Genomic DNA, 21660 nt, shown 5'->3' with positions numbered 1-21660 from the left:
CTCATGTACTTCTTGCAAAGCCATTTATTTTCTGTATGTCTCTGCAATTGCTGATATATGAAGCTCTGATTTTCAGGTAAAGTTCAAGTTCTCCACATGGAGAGCTCAGTGTCACCACTGAGCAGAAAATTACCAAGGAACAAGGAGGGGAACGCAAAACTGTGTCATTCAAAGGCCTTTCCCCAAATGTTTCCAAGCAGAGCATTGAGGCATACACACAAATACACATTTAGCTTCATCCTTGCTCTACTACATCAATAGATTTTAACTTCAATTTAGGGAAAAATGCTGAATTTTAATTTAAGGGATTTATGAGGCCATCAAAGAGAATAAGTTGGCAGCTGGAGCCTTTGGATATTGTATTTTTTGAAATAAATTAAGATGTATAACCCATGTGAAAGGCAGAATGGTTTTATTTATTTTTTTCTTTCTTTGTTCCTTTTTACACATTTTCTCCTTACTGGGTATTTTCCAGTGGGCAGAAAATTATTAAAGCTGCTACCTGGGCCAGGACTTTTTAAACTAATTTTTTTTTTCTGTAAAGCACCCGAATATGAAAACCAGGAGACATTTGACTTTCTAACCACTCTGCCAGCACCCACCCTCATGGCAGGGACCAAGGCATGAGCACTTCATAGGGGATCATTGGGAAGAGCTGGAAAACAAACCACAGCCAAGGGCAGGTTATGATTATGAATCACTGGGGAGTGCTGTTGGCAGAGCTGTGCAAACCCTAAAAAGGAGGTTTGAAGTTTCAAAGTGTCACTTTTCTAATGAAACATCCTTAGAAGATGAACCAGGGATGGAGACAGGGGAGGAGGGAAGTGATTTAATTCAGATAAAATTGACTGCATATTGCATATGTAAGAAATTTGTGCTCTTATTCTGGGCTTTGTGACAATTTTTAGGGACTTTTATCAAGAAGTAAATAGGTTTTGGGAAGCCTCCCCACCACCTGCACTTGGCTGGGATGGGTTTCATCCTGGAGCACCGCTGTCAAGTTTTAACTCAACCAACAGCCCTCCCCTGGAAATGCTCCCCACAGTCCTAACTGTTGGCTTTTTCTAATACTTTAAATGTGATTAACTTAATTAAGAAGGCCAGTGCTGAAGGAAACACACCTTCATCACTGGTGGATCATCATAATCTCAGACCTCCTTATTTTTTTTGAGAAGCAAACAAGGGGTTTGGGGATGTATTTGAGGGATTCGGTCCAGTTTGATGCACCAGAGCTCACAGATTTTGTACCTATCGACTGCCAAAGAGCCAGGTTTTGTTGGCTGTAAATTGGAAATACTCGCATCCATGCCAGCCTAGCTAATTGTTTCACCAGTATAATTACACCTTTAAAGTTATCCCTGATCAAAGTGCAATTTTGCAAAGCATTAATTAAAGAGCCAGGGCAACCAGCTGAATAGCCTCCCCTAATTTTTATGCTCATCCACCTCCCAAACCCACTGCCCAGGAGGATTAAAGCCATAAGTTACATTTACATTTAAATCCACTACACAGAGGAGAGAGCGGGCAATAACTACATTCCAGTTGTGCCTTGGGCTCTTAATGAGCTCCCAGGGGAAAGATATCTCCCTGCTAGGGAAGCACCTGGGAGTGCACAGCATTGGTACATCCATCCTGGGGCATCACTCCTGCTGCTTGCTGAGGAGCTCAGACTGTGCAGTAGGATCAGAAAATTGGGGGAAATTGGGAGAAAAATAAGGGGGAGGGAAAATTGGGGGGGAAGAAGAATGAGGGGAAATCCATCTAGTGACCAAGACTGTGTGAGCAGTTTGTATTTTGTGGTATCTGAAACCTGGGTGCAGACCCTCCAGCTCCCCAGAGGCAGCTCAGCCTGGTATTTCTGTTGTTAGGGAAGGGATTATGATGAGTCACCCTTTAGCAAAAGTTCATGCAGAGAGGATGGAGGGGGTGGGGGGGGATGTACCAGGGAGATTTCCAAACATGGCAATGTTTATTTGAAATTCAGGATGAAGCAGATATTCTGAAAGATCTATAGAAAATATTTCCTTGTGATTAAGCTTGCTGGCTACTGGGTATCACTGACGGCCCGAGGAAACAGAACTGAGGGTGCTGCAAAGCCCAGTGCACACGGGCACAAAAATAACCCCAGCAACATTTTTCCTTCCCATAAAGAGTGTTGTCCCAACAGAAGCAGGTATTTCACAGGTTGGCCAATTACAAGGTGATTATTTGCTGTGTTTAACCAGGCCAGATGTTGTGCATCACTGAAACAGCTGCCTCCTGAGCTGCACTCACTGCACCAGGACTCGTGACCTGAGCTGAAGTCTTTCCTGTCCCACCAACACAAAGCTCCCAGCAGCAAAACTTTTGTCTCTGAGTCGTGGAAAACTCAGGTAGGTGGTACCAATCATGGCAGGTATCAAATCACAACTACAGACTCAGCATCTTTTCTGATAGGACACGCATCCCAGCTGTGGACGGGAGAGCAGGTTGGGGTGTGGAGAGAAGGGACAAAGCAGTGCATGCCAAAATATTAAAGAAATTAAGAATTAGGATTGCAAATTTCTTCTCTGCCAGGAGAAACCCCTTAATCCAAAAATGCTCTTCTAGTGCATCACCTAATGTGTGCAAATACATGAGCACTTGCAGTGTGCAAACATCAGGGAGATATTTGGGACTGAGGCTAAAGCAAGGACAGTGCCATTCCTGCATGGATTCCCTGCTGTCCCACAGATGGGCAGAGGTGGAGATGTCCATGGGGACAAGGAAGAGGCAGCAAGTCAGTCCCTGAACACTTGAACCAGGTCCAAACCTCAAAGGAGGCAGAACTTATGGAAAGAAGGGGTTCTTTGAAAAAAAATATCTGTGTTTCTACCATGGCCACGAGTCAAGGTGCTGCTTCCTGGCAGCAGAGCAGGTGCTGACCCCACCGCTTCAGAGGGCAAGAGGTGAAGCACAACACAAGCTCCTCAACCCCGGCGTGTGTGAACACGTGGCAGAGCTGCTTCCCGGGACCCGGCAATTAGTCATCCTGCAAACAGCAGTCACGTCGCAATTACACTGTGATACCTATAATTACTCCTAATTCATTTAACCAGGAAGTTCACTACCTGATGGAGAATAATTACACTTCGGCGCCGCGTGGTTAACGTACCTGGGCTACACGTGCAGTGGTGGGTGATGCTGAACGAGCTGGTGGTGCTGAAGGGCTGCTGCAACCCTGGGAAACCCACAGAAGAAAGCAAACCTCAAGATTTGCTGAGAGAACAGCAATGCTCAGCCATCATGGTGGCCTCTTGGCTGCAGGGGACCCTGCAGCACAGAAAGGCCCTGGGGAGCAGAGGCCTCAAGGCACTGCCCGTGCAGAGGAGGGTTGGGGATCAACATGTCCAGGACAGACATCTCCCACCCCAGCTGCCCTTACCTCTGCTGCAAACACGAACCTCTCATCCTGCGGCCCCTTCTCCCGTCCCCACTGCGCAGAGGCTCAGTCACTGCCTTGGAAGCTCAGTGACAAAGTTTGTTAAACACAATCTCCTCCAGTTTAACAGGAGCAGATTTCCCACACGCTGGGCACACTCACACTCCACTGCCATCTGAAATCCCATTCAGTTACAAGTGCATCTGGCTCTTCCACCGAGCAGAAGCACCGGCTGCTGCCGAGCTAATGAGGGGGGACAACAGGAGCAGCACCAGAGGGACACGGAGCTCAGTGTCCCCTCTCCCTGTGCCCAGGCACACCTGGGTGGGAGCAAACCATCACACCAGGTTTTGCTGCCGCAAAACACCAGTGTGTGCTACTGGTTTGCTTGGGGAAGGAGACGGTTTCATGTATTCAACTCACTGTGTAAAAATGCAAAAAAACCTTCAAAAGCCAAACCCCTCCAGCTCCTCCTCCCTGACCATAGACCAGGAGTAAAAATGCCACCTTGTGTAAAATCTCCACTTTCAGCCTCAGATAGAAAAAATGTCAGCACAGGCAGTAGCATCCAATCAGGCAGCCACGATGGCTCTGTAGCTTTGGCAGTGGCTTCCTAACTGAGATCCCCTCCTAAAAGGGCTCAGGGAAGCCCCAGAGGGGCTCAGCAGGACCTCAGTGACTTCAAGTCTTTCCTCTGCAGGACTTTCTACCAGAGAAGTATTTTCTGACCCAGCCCCATGCACTGCAAGGGTGGGGGGCTGTGTATAACTGGTGCCAGACCCCCTGACCCCACTGCCATGCTCGGGGTGCAGGTGATGGGGGTCCCGCTGGGGTGGGAGTGGGACGGGCAGCCTGACCGGTATTCCAAGCAGCAGGAGGAGGAATTCCTCCCATCAAGACTGATGGCAATGTGCCAAACCTCCTATGGAGCAGCTGTCCCTGCATGAGATACCTTCCCCCTGCAAAGCCACAGCTTGAAGCACGCATGCAGCTAGGGACAGGGTGGCACGGAACGACAGGACAAGGGGAACAGTTTCAAGCTGGAGGAGGGGAGATTTAGGTCAGACATTAGGAAGAAATTGTTCACTGTGAGGGTGGTGAGACACTGGCCCAGGTTGTCCAGAGAAGCTGTGGCTGCCCCATCCCTGGAAATGTTCAAGGCCAGGTTGGATGGGGCTTGGAGCAATCTGGTCTAGTGTAAGGTGTCCCTGGGACTAGATGATCTTTACGGTCCTTTCCAACCCCAACTAGTCTGGGATTTAATGATTAGTGCTCATTAGGAGAACAGAGCTCTGCAGATGCAGTGCAGCCCTTTGCTGCCGAGTGATCACGCTTGACAAGGGCTGCACAGACTTTTTGGGCTTGCTCCATTGTTTGTGGCAATGGAGGGATGCAGCTGGAGATCCCAGTACGCAGAAGAACCCCCTGCTCCTGCCTCTCCAAGAATTTCTTTGCCATTCAAAGGAGAAGTTGGGACCTCAAGGCTGCTGGGCTGAGGCTGCTACATCCCCCCCAAGCACATACCTTGGGGGACCACCATAGGGAGTAGCAATGCTCAGAAAATGGAGGGGAGGAGGCTTCACACCAGCTGACCATCACACGTGCCACAGGGACAGAAACATCAGTTGAGCCCTGTCAGCTGGAGAGGAGTCATGCTGACATATGCATCTCATATTAAAGGAAAGATTAGAAGAGTAGGAGGGGGGCAATATGAAACCTTCATGACAGTGCACATTTGACCTTGATATTTTCACTGTCGCAGCCAAGGATTAAACTGTTCTATCAGGTTCCTCTGCCTGGGAGAGCTCCAATGTCTGGAGCCTGAGCTGCAAGAGGGTGTAGGATGTCTGTGCAGATGTCAGCAGCAATGAGGAGAAAAACCTCTCTGGGCCAGGGTCCCAGCAGTGCCTGCTACAGCTCCCATGGTGAAAGATTTTCTTCTGGGAAAGTCAGACCTGAAGGATGTGTTGTACATCCTAACACCCAGCTCCTCTGCTTCCTACACAGCCCAGTCCTGCTGTTCTGTGGAACTGAAACAGGAAGATCTAGGGATGGCTCTAACTGAGCCTGAATCAGAGTGAGGAAAAGACCTTTCCAGCTCAGCCTTCCCCTGAGGCTGCCTTGGAAAACCTGGACCCACTCACCTGACCCATCTATGTGCAGGTGGGAGTCTTAAGCTCAGGCATATGCTGAAGTTTCTCCTTGCTTACCCGTTGAAGCACAACCAATAAAACCTCCTCAATAAAACACATGTGCACCCCTTAGATCTTTATGGATGGACACACAGACACTGAGGCACAAGCCTTCTACTCCTCTCTCTCCTTCAGACCCCCCATTTTAGAGCCAAATTTGACATGTACAACTGGGAGCAAGTGCTAAGAGACAGGGCAAAGGTGGCAGTGAGGGTGGGAGCAGCTGCTGCTAATGCCCAGGGTTGTCAGAGGTTTATTCCAGGCTCAGTGATCACCCTCCGTGTCATTGCTCATTTCATGCCTCTTGCCTCCTTCCCGATGCCTTATTTTACCAGCAGAGATGGGAAATGAAGGAAAACCAGTAGCTTTCCATAACTAGCTGCCAGGCTGCTAAAGTGAGGATGCTCCATTTAAGAGCATTGTGTTCAGAACACTTTCCTTTTAGCTCAGTTTCACAAAAATGGAAGTTTTCTCCTCTTGTAAATTCATTTAAAAATAGACCCACTACCCATTAATGCAACTAGGCTCAAAATGAGATTCTCTTAAGTGTTGCCTTATAAGTCCGTATTTTCAAGAAGTTTATAGCTCAGCAGTGAACACACACAGTCTCAACTGGATTTTTCTCCCTTTCCCCCAACTCTTCCATTAACCACTTCTAAGCTGTGTAAGAGGCAGAAGCAGGGACCTGTTTCCTCCAGCTCCATGCCCTGGAGCACCCAGCATAAGGGCTGGTACATCCCCCGCAACCTCAACCCTCCCCCCACACCAAAGAATTCTTAAAATTCTCATAATTTATTTCTTTTTCATTCTCCTGGAGGGCAGCAGGAGCAGGTTTTTCTAAGGCATTTTTCTGGCACTTCCCAGCTTTCCACAGCACACTGGAAAAAACAGAAGGCATCAAATTGACAGCCTTGGAAACCAAAGCTCTTCTGTCATACAGTAACTGCCTTTAGGGCTTTTTCTATCACAGAAATGCTAGATCAGGCATTTTCGGTCCTCTACAGTCTGCAAGATGCCAACACAAAAGTACAAAGCTGATACACATTGTATTTACAGGTCTAGTTGGATAGACATTCCCCCCAGATATGCACACCAGATCCACACCCAGTCTGACCTGCTGGCGGGGCTGGAAGTGCAGGGACTGGGGGTTAATTATCACCAAATCACACCCAAAGTGATCTCTGTGCATCGCAGCTGCAGAGATGCCACATCCAGACTCATTCCTGAAAAATGACTCTAAAACTGCTGCATTCTCAGCAAGATACACGTGCGTGGGGGTGTTTGGTGTCTAGCCCTGGCTCTGGGGAAAAAAGGAACCTTTCTGCTGTGTTCTAACCCCTTTAGCCATGCAGGGAGTGGTGGAGCAGCAATAAAAGTCTTTGACGCCCCGTGCTGGAGTGATGTGCTGTGGGACAGCAGGCACGATGCCAGGCCAGGGGACACAGGGATGTCAGCATGAACACAGCCCTTGGCAGCACCGTGTACCCAGGAAAACCCTGTTCAGCTGCAAGCCCAGATTAGGTCAGCAGGGCTGGCAATTTGGGAGTGGAAATGCAGATTTTGTCACTTCTGAACAGAGATTCAATGAGAAACGTCAGAAGATGCAGCACCCCGGCAAAGTAACTTGGCCAAACTGCATCTCCTCAGACTCTGGCCCTGGAGAGGATTGGTGTGGGGCTGCTCAGGGTTTTGATGACTCTTGGGGAATGTGATGACCCTTGACCAATGCCCAGGCTATGCAGTTACTAGTGACACCAACCTTTGGTCCCAGCCAAGCGAAGCAGGTCCCAAAGCTGCACCTAAACCCTGCTGCACTCTTTAGCCCTCTCCATTCACATTCCTTAGTTTTAAATACCCTTAAGAGATTTAATTGTTCCCAACAACCTTTAGGTGGAAAGCAGGATTTAGATCTACTGGTGACAGTGGCCTCTGAACAACAAACCCCTAACTTACAACCTGCACCATCATTTTAAACACTCATTTCTGCATCCATATTCACAGAGAGGCCCCTGCATTACTCACTGACATGACAAATAACATGGAAAAGCACCAAAGGAGACATTCCTGACTGCCAGATATCTGATTTACCTTTGAAAATGCAAAAAGATGTACTTCAGCAGTAAGCACAGCTATTGAATGAGGTCTCACACCCGAGTGAGGAGAGGCTGGCTGGCTTTGGCTTCATGTCTAATGCAAAGTGACACTGTAAATGTCTTTTTCCACATCAAAAATGCTCCTTGTATTCTAATGGGGACAGAGCAGGTTTGTCTGGCCTTGTTTCAGACTTGACTGCGACTAGGGTTTGAACTTGGAGGGTTTGACAAAAGTGGAGCAGGGAAAAAGACAGGAGAGGGGGTGAAAGAAGAGGAGGTGAAAAGGCAAAACTCTGTGCAAAAGCCAGGGTTGTTCAGTGCAAAGGGTTTGGCAGTGGCCCAGCAGGCACAGGCTAGCAAAAGCATCACAGCAACACAAAGGAGAAAGCACGTACCTACTCACAGCTCCTGGGCTTGTCCTCAGGGGGAGGGAAGTGCTACCTTTCTAGGAGGAAGCACCCAAACCCAGCATCTCAATGGCCTGTTTACTGCCACACATCAACTTCACCTTTTTATTTTGGCCAGTACCAGTGGGAAGCTCCAAAACCAAAGCATCAACATAACCAGATCCCTAACCTGCCATTACCAAACACCTCATAAATCCTCTGTACCAGTGATGCACCCTCAGCACATGGATCCCACAAGGAATGGGACCCACCTGGCACCGAACACCAGAGCCCAAAGCTGGCACCTGGCTCCTGTCCCCAAACTGAACCATTCCCTCCCTCTCCAGCTTTTCACCAAGGAAGACTTTGGTAGGATGTGTGCGAGATGATGAGTCAATAGAATCTGATTATAAGATTAATCTTGAAGAACGTGCTCATTAACCCTGCTGCTCACAATGACTGGATGCGTCGCCAACTTTCTGACAAAGAAACACAGGGATTAATTTAGTGACTAACTACATGGAGAATTGCATTACTCCAGTATGCTCCCTGGATCCCAGGGTGTAAACATCCCTAACAGCACAAGAATTTTCCTTCTGAAAAAGAGGCACGAGCTGAGCCAAACTTGTGCCATATCCTTTTTAAAATGTTTTATTCTGGTTGCTTTTCATTTTCAAAGCCACTCATTCAATGATTCCTGAGAACTGGGGTTTAACTGAATTTAATTTGGGGTTAAATTCTCAGATGGTTTTATGCAAATTCTTATTTTCACTGCCTACTTCTGGCTGACCATTGCATTGTGTATCTGGGTATTACGAAGTAGCCAATACACTCCACCCCTGAGATGGCAGCACTTCAGCATCTCTGAAGGCTTTGGGAAGTGATGTGAAGTTTCTGGAAAGCAGGAATGCCAAATTTGGAGCCAGGGGACCTGGCTGGGGCTTCCCCAGGGCCAGATAACACCAAATGCAATGTCCACACCAGGATATTAACCTCACTTAGGGCAGGTGGCTTTGGCTTTGCTGCTATAGGAAATCAGAAAGAAAACTTCATTACGGCAGAACAGATCCCTCATATCAGAGTCAACTTTTAAAATGCCAATTTGCTTTTTCTTGCCTTTATTTTTAATTCTCAGGTACCATGGCAAGTCAATAGGTCAAAGCTGCAAAGTAAGCTGCTTCAAGTCCAATATTCAATTGTTATTAGATAACTCAGTCCCCGCTTGGCCGCGGCATGTCAGTGCCCTGCCAGGTTATGCACGGCACCTAAGGCCTGAAATGACATTTCACAGGGGGCAGAAAACTCCACTGCAGGTAGCCAGGAGCTGGATTGATGGGTTTGGGTAAGATATTGCCAACCTATGAAGGCAGAGAGAGGAAGAAGAATATAAAAGCACTTGTTTTGACACTTCCCTCCCAGCTTTTTGTCTCCTGCATCAGCCGCGGATGTTAAGAGGTATAAGCACCGTCCCATCCAATATTATATCCTGTTCTAGTTGTCATAAATCTGCCTGGCACCAACTCATTTTAGGAGCCTTATGTAACCCAGGAGATAATCTCATTTGGATTGGGAAGGTTCACATGGTACCATTGATCTCTGTTCATTAATTCTGTACCTTGAGCTGGCCACACAGGAGTGGCCTCTCCCTCACACTCAAACTGCAACGTTTTGCAGAATTTCTGCTCATCCCCTCTGGAAACAGGCAGTTTTGAGCAAAGCGTCTCTTAGATATAAGATCTTTGCTTAGATTCCCTCCACACTGAACTCCTGTTAAAAGATGTGATGGTTTAATCTCTCAACCAGAGTAACTTGGTATAAGAGGGCAGCCACAAGAAATTTTTTCATATGGCAGGACCCTGGCTGGGACACTCAAGGTTCTGGAATTGACATGTGTTGGTTTTCAACCTGCCCAACTTCTGCAAGCTGACCAAAAGGGCATCCATCACCTCTGCACTGGCTCAGGTGCTCTCCAGGAGCATAATGCTCCACACTGTGAAAGCTTTTGGGCAGCATCAAAAATTTTCTTGTGCCCTCAAAGTAAAGATAAACTCTGAGAGCCATTAAACATGGAGCACTTGGGGATTCTGCCTCCTCCCATGGAAAATATATGGCAGATACCAACAGATTTGGGCACTTCCTCTGGGTTTTTGGTCAACCACTCTTATCCAGCTCAAGATAACAAGTCTTGATCATGCAGATTCTAGGCTAGAGCACACTAGTGTCCACACCACAAAACTAGTCTTGCTTTTCCTATTTGCCTCTTGGCCCACCGTGACAATACTCTTAGTAGTGAGAGTGCTGTCCCTGAGGCAGCTGAACCATCTGAGCAGGGGCTCTGCCTGGGAAACACTTGCATGGTCTAAAATATCTACACCAATTTGGTGGGCTCACGTGTGCTGAGGCAATTCACTGTAGCACATTTTAATAAAATCAGTGAGAAGGAAATTACTGCTGCTGATAGTCCCCTGGCACTGGAGAGGGTGAAGAGGAAATAAGAACCAGTTAAAGAGTCTGTCCTAAGAAATTATAATCTACACAATAGCTTGTGGTAAACAAACACCAGGCAGAAATTAATTCTCAGGTGCAGTTAGAGAGATCTGCAAAAATGAAACCAAAGCAGCTGCAGACTTCCCCAAACCCGAACAAAAAATTCCTGAATATGTGCACAGTATAATTTCCATTGACTTATTTTATCAACTGACTCAGGAACAACCAGCATCCAACCAGTTTTACTATCTGTTCCACAGGCAGAGAAAACAAGAGAGCTAAAACTTTGGTAGCGAGGAAGGATACTGGAGAGGAACAAACCTTTGGAGAACCCCCATCCTTCCTGCACAGCAACACCAATAACACAGCGTGGTTATTTAAACTGCCTCCACACCCCCAGCACTCCTCACCTTCAGCACCACCCCAGAAGCACAAGGCTCTGCAAACACATGGCAGCATTGAGCTTTTGAGTTTCAAGAATCTTAAAGGTAATTTAAAATTGCTGCTCTTTGCTTCATGTCAAAAAGCATCATTCAAAGGCGGCGGCTGTTGGAGCTCACAGCAGCACGGGGGCTGCTGCTGGGGCTTCCTGAGCTCTTCACCAAATTTACAAGAGACACAACTTCTTAATGCATTGGAGGAAAATGGGAATAAAATGGGGATGTAGCCACCCTGAGGAGCTCAGTCCTCAGGAGGGGAAGCAGCTGGATGCAAAGCGAGGCAGGAGTGGGAGCACTGTCAACAGCTCTGCTCTTTTTAGGAAGAATTTTTACAGCAATACAAATGTTCCACTTGCCCTTTGCTCCCAGAAACGTTATTTCTTTGAAATAGGGGATAATCCAAATCTTATGCAAGTCAGTCTGTGTCTCACTGCTCACTCCAGCCCCTCCAGAGCAGGGTCCAGAGGATGCTTTTCATTTCCAGGTTCCTCCCTCGTGTTAACAACGTAACCTCCTGTTGAAGCTGAAATCAAGAGCAGCATCTCGCCAGGTGGGTCAGCAATTTCCCTCATGCTCAAAGCCACATCTCACCCTGCTTTCCTACAATGATTTAGGCATTTCTTTTTCCTAACACATGCTCCACTTTACATTCTACAGCGCCAGATATTGTAAAAACTGTTTACTTCAGTTGAAAATGCTGCCCAAGTAAAATAAACAGACAAAGGGAATATATCACCATTTACTGGTAGCTAGAAAAGGTTCATTCACTTTACAAAGCAGTTGGCTGCAGGAAAGCACTTATTAAAAAACAAACAAACCACAACAAAACCTACAGAATCCAAAACCCCTACTCATTTATCCAAGCTTTGCAGCTCTTATTTTGCTCTTTTTTCTCCCCAGCCACACAAATCTGATTTTTTTATGTACAGTACATTCCCCCCATCCCAGCTCCTCCTGAATTGCTTAGTGACGACACACAGAAAGAGAGGGAGGGGGAAAAAAAAAAAAAAGGGAACAGCTGCTCTCCAGAGAAATCCCGACACAGCTCATGCAAAGAATTTTGTGTCTGTCATGCAACCCAGCTCAATAAACAGAAAACTCATCTGGCTTGCCTCTGCTGCCTGGCAATATGTGCACTAAGTTGCTGTGTTTTCTTTACTCCTGCGAGTAATAAAGGTGGCAGCTCTTTGCTCTGCTCACAGGAAAAGCTGCCAGCTAAATAAAACACTGCTATTAAATATATATATGTATTCAGCCTGAGAATTCTTGTTTTTGTATGTGCCATTGGTTAAAGTCTACCTCCACCCTACAGCCAGCTCTTGCCAAAGAGGCAGCTGACTGCTCCATGACTGGGCATCAGCTTCCAACCTGCTCTGCTCAGCCTCTCTGCTCAGTACATTTTCATGTCGATCCACCTCATTCTTGCTGTCTGCTCTTGGTGCTTAGTTACTTAATGGGTCAAACTAAAACCTCAAAGAGACCAAAAAATCCCATCAACTCCTATGGTTCAGCATCAGACCGTAGTACTTCATAATAACCTGATCTCATAACAATGAGGAGAATAAATGAGCTGATCTGGAACACAGTGACCCAGAAGTAAAGATGCCATTCCACAAGCTCAGGAGCTCCTGCTCCCAGCCCCAAATCCCAGAGAGCTGGAAAACTGTAGCACTGCTGTTGCATCAGATATTTCAGGACCTTTGTTCATATCACATATTGATTGGGCTGGGGCAAAAGCATTTTGTCTGTAATAATTATTAAGGCAGAGAAGAAAAAAAAAAATCTCAAAGAAATATTTAAAATACATATTGTGAATGTGGAATTTCAAGCTGACTGCAAGGGGAAAGAAAAGTCTAAATCAGGATGGGATTTTTTTTCACTAGACCTTATTAGGTAAAAAGACTATTTTTAATTATTTATAAGTGCCTCCCTACGCCCCCCCTTCCAAACCCAGGGCTTCTGGGACAACATCACAAACCTTTTCTGCTGTCAGGACATGAACTCTGATGTCACAAATTCAAGATTACAGCATCACCAGCCAAGTTTAAGTCTATGAAAAAGCCAGTCTCCTTGATTCCCAGCCATTCGTATCTGTCACATTAAATAATACCCAACAGCAGGAAGACAAGGGAACAGAACTAAAAATTATTGTACCCTCACTGGATTATTTTTTTTGCACATTGTGGGCTGAAGATCTTCCTCCCTGATCTCTCACTGTCCTTTGGGAGCCAGCTCCTCAGGAGGAATGGAGAGAGCAAAGTGAGCCCAGAGTCCCTGGCTACTGCAGATGAGGAAAAGTCCAATGTTCCAAGTTCACCCTAAAAAGCTCAGTCACCTCCACAACTCACACAGAGGGGACCTGAGTTCTGGCTTGTTTTTTCCCCCCCTTTATTGCACTTTCTGTCATGACAAACCTGAAATATTCACAGTCACGTTACTTTACAGCAGCATGTCAAACTATTTATGAACAGCATGGCCCCAGAATTATTTCTTTAAGGATCTGCAGGTGGGATCTGTGAGAGTAGATGGAAGCATTGAGGGTCCCCAACAGCCCTGGGGGGTGACATCCCCTCCATGGAGCCAGGGTGTCCCCTCCATCCCAGGGGCTCTGCGGGCTCACACCTCCCAGCAAGTGTTTTCCAGCCTCATAATTCACACATACAAAAAAAGTGTGTGTGAATGTTTTTAATGTTTTCACACATATGTTTTTGACTCAGTCAAAAGCTCTGTTAACAGCCCCAACACAGGGCACAGACACCTTATGCCCTGCACAAGCTTCTGCCTTTCCAAGGAGGAGAAAAGATCATCACAGGCTTCAGTTCTAATACTGGGGTGGGATTAATCTTCCCAACCAAAATCCTGATAGAAATCCCATCTTTAAACAGTAAATTAAATAACTGTGTAGACTTCCACCTTGCAAATGTAGTGGGAAACAACTGCAACTCCTTCCATTCCAGAGCTCTGCCTTTTCCCACCTATTTATTATCCACATAAGATTAAGGCAAATACCTGCAGTATCAAATGAGGTTTTTTCATATTTTCCTGTATGAGTTACATCCAGGCAGACATAGTTCCCCTCCTCACCCCCAAAACAAGGGTGGGATTATTTGGGCACTGGCTGGAAGAGCCCTCAAAAACCCTAAAACCCACGTGCAGAGGGTGCACAATGTTGAGGCACACAGAGCTGAGGAAACCTTGTCCTGCCCCATGCAGTTAGTTTGGCATCAATTCAGGCAACAAGGACCTAATTCAAGCCTTTCCAAGAGCTTTAATGTGAAACACATTTTCCTCAAGGACATCCCTGGTGCACCAACAGCAGCCAGTGATGCTCTACACCTTTTTTCTCTATAAGCTTTAAAGTTTTTTGTCCCAGTGCCCTGCAAGGCTCGTGCCAATTAGAGACACGTTGGCAGCTACGAAGCCAATTTAATTGCTGCCATCGACTTGTTCCCAGACAAACTAATTAGTTCATGATACACCCACTCTGTGAACATATAAAATACCCCAGAATTCTCACAGCCGTGTACAAAACTATCAGTGGCTCCAGAGCAGTGTGGAGGGTGCTGCTGGTTTTCACGTGATGAATTTCTAGGGCTGAGCACACATTTCCCATCGAGTGTTTGGATGGTGTGAGCTCTACATGAAAGAGTTCACACCAAGGCCCTGCTTTTCTCCACAGCACAACCCTCAAGAGAAAACAAAAGGATAAAAGGCAATTTTGATGAAGTCAGACAATTTTGCAGTAATAAAATCCGTTTCTACATTTCCTTTGATGGATGTGAACTGCAGCTCAGTACTCATCCCACTGTAAAAAAGCTCCATCTATCTCCAAATACAGTTTCATCACTTATTTGCATCATGGGGCTGTCAGTCCATGGGGAAGCTCTCCTCTGCCTCTCCTTGCAGCTGGCTGCAGAGGGACAACATGATCACCAGGCTACCCTGGACCTGAGCTTCAGCAGGAAAAATATTTGCATCCCCCCTATGCCAACACAGCCCTGACCTTCAGAAACTTCTTTCATCCTTTGTTCAGTGATGCCATCTCAGGAAGCCAGTACAGACTCCCTGCCCACACAGGGCTGCACAAGCTTGGGACACAGGGGATATTCTTCTTTCCCCCCTCCCAGGTTTCCTGTGTGGTCCAACTACAGAAATGCAGTAGATTTGGGATGCTGCATGGTCTCATTACAAATCTAACAGCATAAATGCTAAAATCTCTGCAGATGCAGGATGCGTTGCATAAAATTAGGTTTGGACAGTTAACTTCATTTACTGAAGGTGGGAGCAGTGATTTGTACAGCAAAGGGACAAAAAAAGGGAGAAAACTCTTAAAAACAAACATGCAGTGTAATAGCTCTAATCCCACCAGCTCCTGCATTTCAAGTAGATTGAAGTTCCTTCCTTTTGGATGTCTAATAATGTCACAGCTACTTAAAAGCCAACTTCCAGGTGGGGTTTTTACATAAAACAAGTACTGCTCAGTATTTCTAATGATCTCTTAATTGGAGTTGGAGCCTGTTCCCTGCTGCTGCGAGTGGGAGGGTGTTGTTGCATGTTTATACAGAAGTCCTGGGATGCTGCCACTGTTTAGATTGGAGCCCTATTGGGAGGTTTCTCCTGGAAACACCCCATATATGGATTGCACAAGGAGACCAAAAAACAAGAAGGGAGCAGTATTTTGAACTCGGCAGCCACAAGCATCCCTGCCATTGCTGCCTGGTATCCTGATGGGCTTCCCGAGCTGGGAACAGGGCAAAGCCTACAAGGTCCAGCTCACTGGAACAGGGCATGGAGGACAATTGCCAAGGAAGAAGCAGGAGAGAAATTAGAGGAATTCTCTGCTGTTTTCTAGCAAATCTCTCCTGTGATGTCTCAGTGTCCTGACTGACCTCCAACTCAGAAGTGAGATCTGGCAATTACTGTTTGCAGAGGAAAAGGGAGCTGGGAGCAACTCACTGCTACTGGGAAGAGCAAGAGGGCCTGAGTGGGGTCGAAAAGGTGTTCTTCCTCTCCTCTCATCTGGTCATTTGATTACTTAACAGTTCATTGCAATAAAATATGCAGACAACCCATCACAAGTTCGATGACATTACTTAAATCTCCTTTTTTTGCCACTTTTACTCTTCCTGATGGAAAGGAACACTGTTCCCTCTGATAAAAACCTGTCACCTGATTCCCAAATACTGAGTTTGTTCTTGAAAGTCAAGGCTTGCAATTCCTTGGACTGTGATCAAGCAGTTGGTCACCCTTCAGTTCTCCTGCACTGCTCTGGGTCGCATCTTTGAAAGGAAAAGTCAGCATCTGCCACTCTGGTTTCTAAAGCAACCCTTCCATGTAGACAGAATTTGCCCTTTTTAATGTGTCATTGGTTTGAAAGGAGCTCAAGCTGAATTAACTCCAACCACAGCTTCCTTAAACAACATCATCCTAAATGACATCAGGGCCAAGTCACCAAAACCCATCCCAGAGGTCCCTGTCCTTGAACACAGCCAAAACGTGGAGGGCATGTGGGCAGGAGGGCTTGCACAGGCAGCTCCTGCTGATGCCTCCTTTGGTTTCCTTGGAAAAGGAGCTGGAGCACCAGCCAAGAGGCTCTGTCCCCAGCCTGCTCAGTGCTGGGCTCTGCAAGCACAACACCAACCTTCAGAAAAGCCCCATCACCATCTTCTTCAACATCCATGGCTCCTGCTCTGCTGCAAATCACCTTCTGATAACAAGCTGCTGAAATACCAAAGTTTTCTAAATCTTCACTTTATCCCTGTTCTCCCCTGGAACTATAAATAACCCTTGGCATTTCTGGTGGTACAGTCTGCCTTGTTGAAATTTGATTTAAATGTAAAATTGGCCGGACTCCTTGTTAAATTATCTTTATTCATCTTTACAGATGTCCTCCCCTCTGAACACTGTCTAAACTTGAAGCTGAGAGCAGAGACACGGAGTGAAGTCATTAGAAAAGATTTCTTGATAAACTTCAGGCACATGGGAGGTTTGGTGCACTTTTCACCTTCCATAGAAAAATGCCTGGACATCTCCATGCTCCCTCCAAACCCTTTCCCGCAGCCAGTCCTGCTCTTCCCTCACACAAGGTCTGCTGTGGAGAGAAAGGACAAACCTTGCATGTGGTTTGATAGAGATTTAACAGATTTTGGAGGCATTTTCAAGCTTTCCTTTGAACTCTTTTTACTTTGAAAGCTTTCTCCTTCCTGCTGTCGTATCTGACAGCCAGAGGTTTTCGGGCATCCAACAGAAGCTTTCCCAGTACAGAGCTCTCTCTGAAACTCTTCTTCATTCTCTACAAACCCTGTCCAGGCTGAACTTTAATGTTTCCAGAGATGGAACATCTACTGCTTCTCTGGGCAACCTGGGCCAGTGTTCCAGGTGATGTGACTTGACTTTGCTGTGGCTTTTGGGGTGTCCCCAGCACCCACAGCCAGGTAGACACTATGTCAGCCACCAGTGGGGTTCAGGTAGCTCCTAAGCACATCTACAGATCCTGTTGCAACATCCCTTCTCTTCCCCAAAACACGACCAGAAACAAGAGCACCCATTTGTGTGCCTTTCTTGGCAAACAAAATAAAAATAAATTGCCCGCATTTCTGGCAGAGTTTTATTAGCAGCAGAGTTTATTGGTGCTCCTGCTGCTGTGACACCTTGAAGCTCTCCAGGCTCCATCCATAGGTTGAGTAACCTTCACATACCCCAGGAAAACCACGGACTGTGATTAATGCCTGGGCCTGGGACTGCAGAGCACAGCTCTGCTCCCTGCACCACTGCTTCCCACCTCAGATTAATCACTGACTCTCTCAAGTCTCCAATCTGCCATGAAAGGACAGTAGGACTCCCCCATCCCTAGGGTGCTGTGAAGATAAATACATAAAAAATTGAGAGATATGGTGTCAGTGAGGATTATATAAATAGCTCTTGGGCTCTTTGCTGCTCCAAGCTTGACCTTAGACACAGAATAACTGCAGCCAATGCATGTTGTTACGGGTGCAGTAGTGGCTGAATGTATTTATTTCAAAGGACCTTCTGAGTTTTAAATCACAATCTCTGCTCCTCACATACATCAAAGCCACCTCTCTTGGTTGGAGGGGACACGTGGCCTCAGTGAAGATACATACATCCCCTTTCTTTCTCCATACATCAGCCCTACTACAACTTTCCTTACACATGAGCACAGATACCAACTTTCTTCAAGCATCCAAGTGTCTCTGCCTCACCTCATATCTGATCAATAAGAAGATATGGGCACCAACTGCCTTATTCCAGCAGCGTCCAGGACTAAAACCCCAGAAATCTCACATCTGTAACCCAGGCTCCAATTATTTTTTCAAATATCATGGTGCAACAAACTTACCCAATTAATTTTAAATATTAGCTCCAGTAGAATATCTGTATATTATATACATATAGAATACATGTGCATATAATGTATTTATAATTTTTATATATTAAAATCTCTGCCCAGTGAGGTATTTTATTTTGATGTATTTTAATAAAAATCTCTGCCAAGACACCTGGCTTGTTTCTGTGCATGCTCAAGGCTTTGGGGAGACCAAGGGTGCTGTAGGGTCTCACGGGAACCCACCCAGATGGCAACTGGAGGCAACTGGCAGCACTGCCAGCACCATGGACTGGCAGGATATTCTCTGGAGTCAGCAATCAAAACCAGATGCAGCCCTGAACCACAGCCTCGAGCCAGGACCATTCTCCTCTCAGCTCTGAATACTCATCTGCCACCACATCGAGGAAGACAATAGAAGAAAAAGATCAGATAAAAAGTGGTTTAATTTTTATAAGGCACTCAACCAGCCAATTCACGTTTTGGATCAGGTGTTAATTGCTGCTCTAAGTGTCTGGCACAAACGGTGCCGGAGCAAATATTGCAAATGTCACATCATTTTTGTTTAGCAGGAGGAACGTGCTCCACTCCTGTTGGAGGAACCCAGCTGAGCTATTCTGTCACCAGACTTGTTGAGAGGAAAAAAAAAAACAAAACTCTGAATTTAGAAACCATAAAGAGCAGGGGACTAAAATGACGTGTCGGGAAAACCAGCTCAAAGGACTCCAAGGAAAGATGTTCATAAAAGAGGTGCATAAAATTCATCCCTGCCTCTGAAACAAAAGGAAGAGGTCTTGGTCACTCTTCTCAAGTGTATTTGCCTCCTTCCCACTACTTAGTTTGGGGACAGCACAACAAGGTTGGTCAGAGCTTTGGTGGAGCATCAACAGGCATGGACCACTAAACCACCTGCTGGAGAAACCTCCTGGACACCACCCAGCAGCTGACCAACTGAAACCAGGGTTCAGCTAGTCCTGGACTGCAGGGGCAGAGCAAAGAAACAAAAATCCCAGGTTTTCCAATATTTCACATCAAACAAATACCTTGTTCTCCAGATATTTCATATAACCTAACCCCTGCCCCACCAGAAATAGCACAGTGACCTGCTTCTTCTCACAGTCTTGATATAAGTCTGAGTAGATCACTTTACAGGACTTTTGGAGGAGAAAGAGGGACTCCATAAAAAGCTTGTCAGAGCAAAGGTTTGGGTTGGACATCTCCTCCTGCTCACCCATGCTTAGAGCAGGTCTTACAGATCAGTTAAATCATCCAAGCCAGGTCCTGGCAGCAGCAGAGGACCAACACCAAACCAGCTGCAGGAGGGGAGTAAGAGCAAATGAACCATTTGCTGCACCAAATCCCGGGAGAGTTTAAAGGGTTTTCTCCAGCAGACTGGAAATACTCAGGAACTGGCCTAGAGAAACCCATCTGTGGCCACTGCTACACGTGGCAGCCATTTCAGGGCTCCTGCCACCTGGCACAGGACCAGTTCTGGAGGATGAAGGACATCCCAGGCATCCCCATCCCTTCAACCATGGCAGCTCATGATTTTAGGTCTGAAAAAAGTACAACCAGCCCCTGTGTATCAGCCAAAATAGCCTCTGCAGCCAAGATACAGAAGAAAACACAACTCCTATTTCAATTATGCCACTTTCAGTCCAGAATTATGGACAAAAAATTAAACTTTTGGGGTATTTTAGATCTACAGAGCAGGAGATCCCAGAGCAGCAGCAGGTGACTGGGAAGCTCGTGCCAGAGAAGAGCAGAGACACACTCTGACCTCCTCCACTTGGCCCCTTCCTTGTCCTTAACTATTCTTAAGGCAAAAATCCCCAAATTCATACAAAAGAAAAAAAAAAAGGAGAAGGAGAAATGTTATGCTCAAGCCCTGAATTAATACTTAAAAGCAACTTCCCCCAGCCTGAAACTGCTGTCAGGGAGCCCAGGGAGAGCACTGCTGGCCAGTGTAGCAACAAAGCAGTATAAAAACCCACCTGACTGCCCTGTCTCACTGGGGAGGGGTTTTCCCACAAGCTGGTTGGCTTTTCAGAGGTGATGCTTTCTCAGGCGGGTGGGACCTCGGGGGCCACTTGGCTCACTGCTGCTCAGAGCTGCCCAACTCTCTCCATTGCTTTTAATTAAAAAAGGGAAGCTGGGATTTAGCTGCCTGCTCTTCCACCAGCTCCAATCTGGATTTCAAGCTAAAGGAGATAAAAAAAAAAAACAACTTAAAAAAAATGAAATCATTTCAGCCATAGAGAGCCTGTAACAGTGTTTGATAGAATAAGTAAAAACAGAGAAGAGAGCAAGGTTTGAGGTTTTCTTGCTTATCCAAGGCCACCACAAGCCTGTTCCCTGCTGCCTGTCTCTTACCCATCAAAAAGACACTTGCACCATCAGATGTGATCATGTTGGTGTGTTTGGTAAAACATCACCCTCCTCAATCCCATCTTGTCTCACAATCTGTCCATAATCCAGACTGGTTCCAAATGTTTCCAGAAATCAGCTCTTCCCTCAGCTCTTTGGAGGAAGATGGGCAGCTTGTGCTGTGTTCCCCTTAGTATCTCCTCCAAGCAATTTCTCTTCCATTAATGCTATTTACATCCTCTGTTGTCCCTATATTTCTCTTAAAGGTTCAGCATCAAGTCCCTCATAACAAAGTGCCTCAATCTCACTCACTGAGGATCCGTAGTTTTAATTTTTCCATTAAAAGCCAGGAGTGCAAAATGTAATTAATTAATATGAAACAGGAGATCAAAGAGCTTGCTGGATCTGCTCCTGACCATCAGCATCAGGGAAAGGGATGACCCAGTGCAACCCAGACAGGATTTGGTCTGTCATTTACTCTCACGCCTACGCAGCTACTTTTAATTATTTCCACAGAGCTTAAAAAGAGTGATTTCTGTGGCCACTGTTCATATGCCAAGTCCATCCATCTATTCTAACATGAATCTTACTCTCCTGTGTAAGAAGCATGAATCTTCTATTAATAAAAAACCATGAACCAAAACAATCCCCCCCCCAAACCATCCAATTACATTAATGCATGGGAAAAAAAGGCAACTGATGCTTTATAGAAGAGTTTACAGAGGGTGTGATGGCTGTGATGGGAGGGGACTGACTCAGGAAGGGACTGAGCCAGAAGCTATGGGGAGTCCTCTGGTTTTTTTAAGGATTTGTCATTTTTGATCTTTGGGTGAGGACAGTGGGAGAGGAATGGGGGCAGAGAGAGTGATTTCAAGATAAAAAAGAAAAAAAATTAAATGAAGTCCTGGGGAAAGGACAAATCTAATAAAAATATTCAGTGTATGTTCATTTTA

Source organism: Apus apus, chromosome 14, assembly GCF_020740795.1.
Source record: "Apus apus isolate bApuApu2 chromosome 14, bApuApu2.pri.cur, whole genome shotgun sequence".
Lineage (NCBI taxonomy): Eukaryota > Metazoa > Chordata > Aves > Apodiformes > Apodidae > Apus > Apus apus.
The sequence above is the reverse complement of the archived record's forward strand: the minus strand, read 5'-3'. Positions refer to the sequence as shown.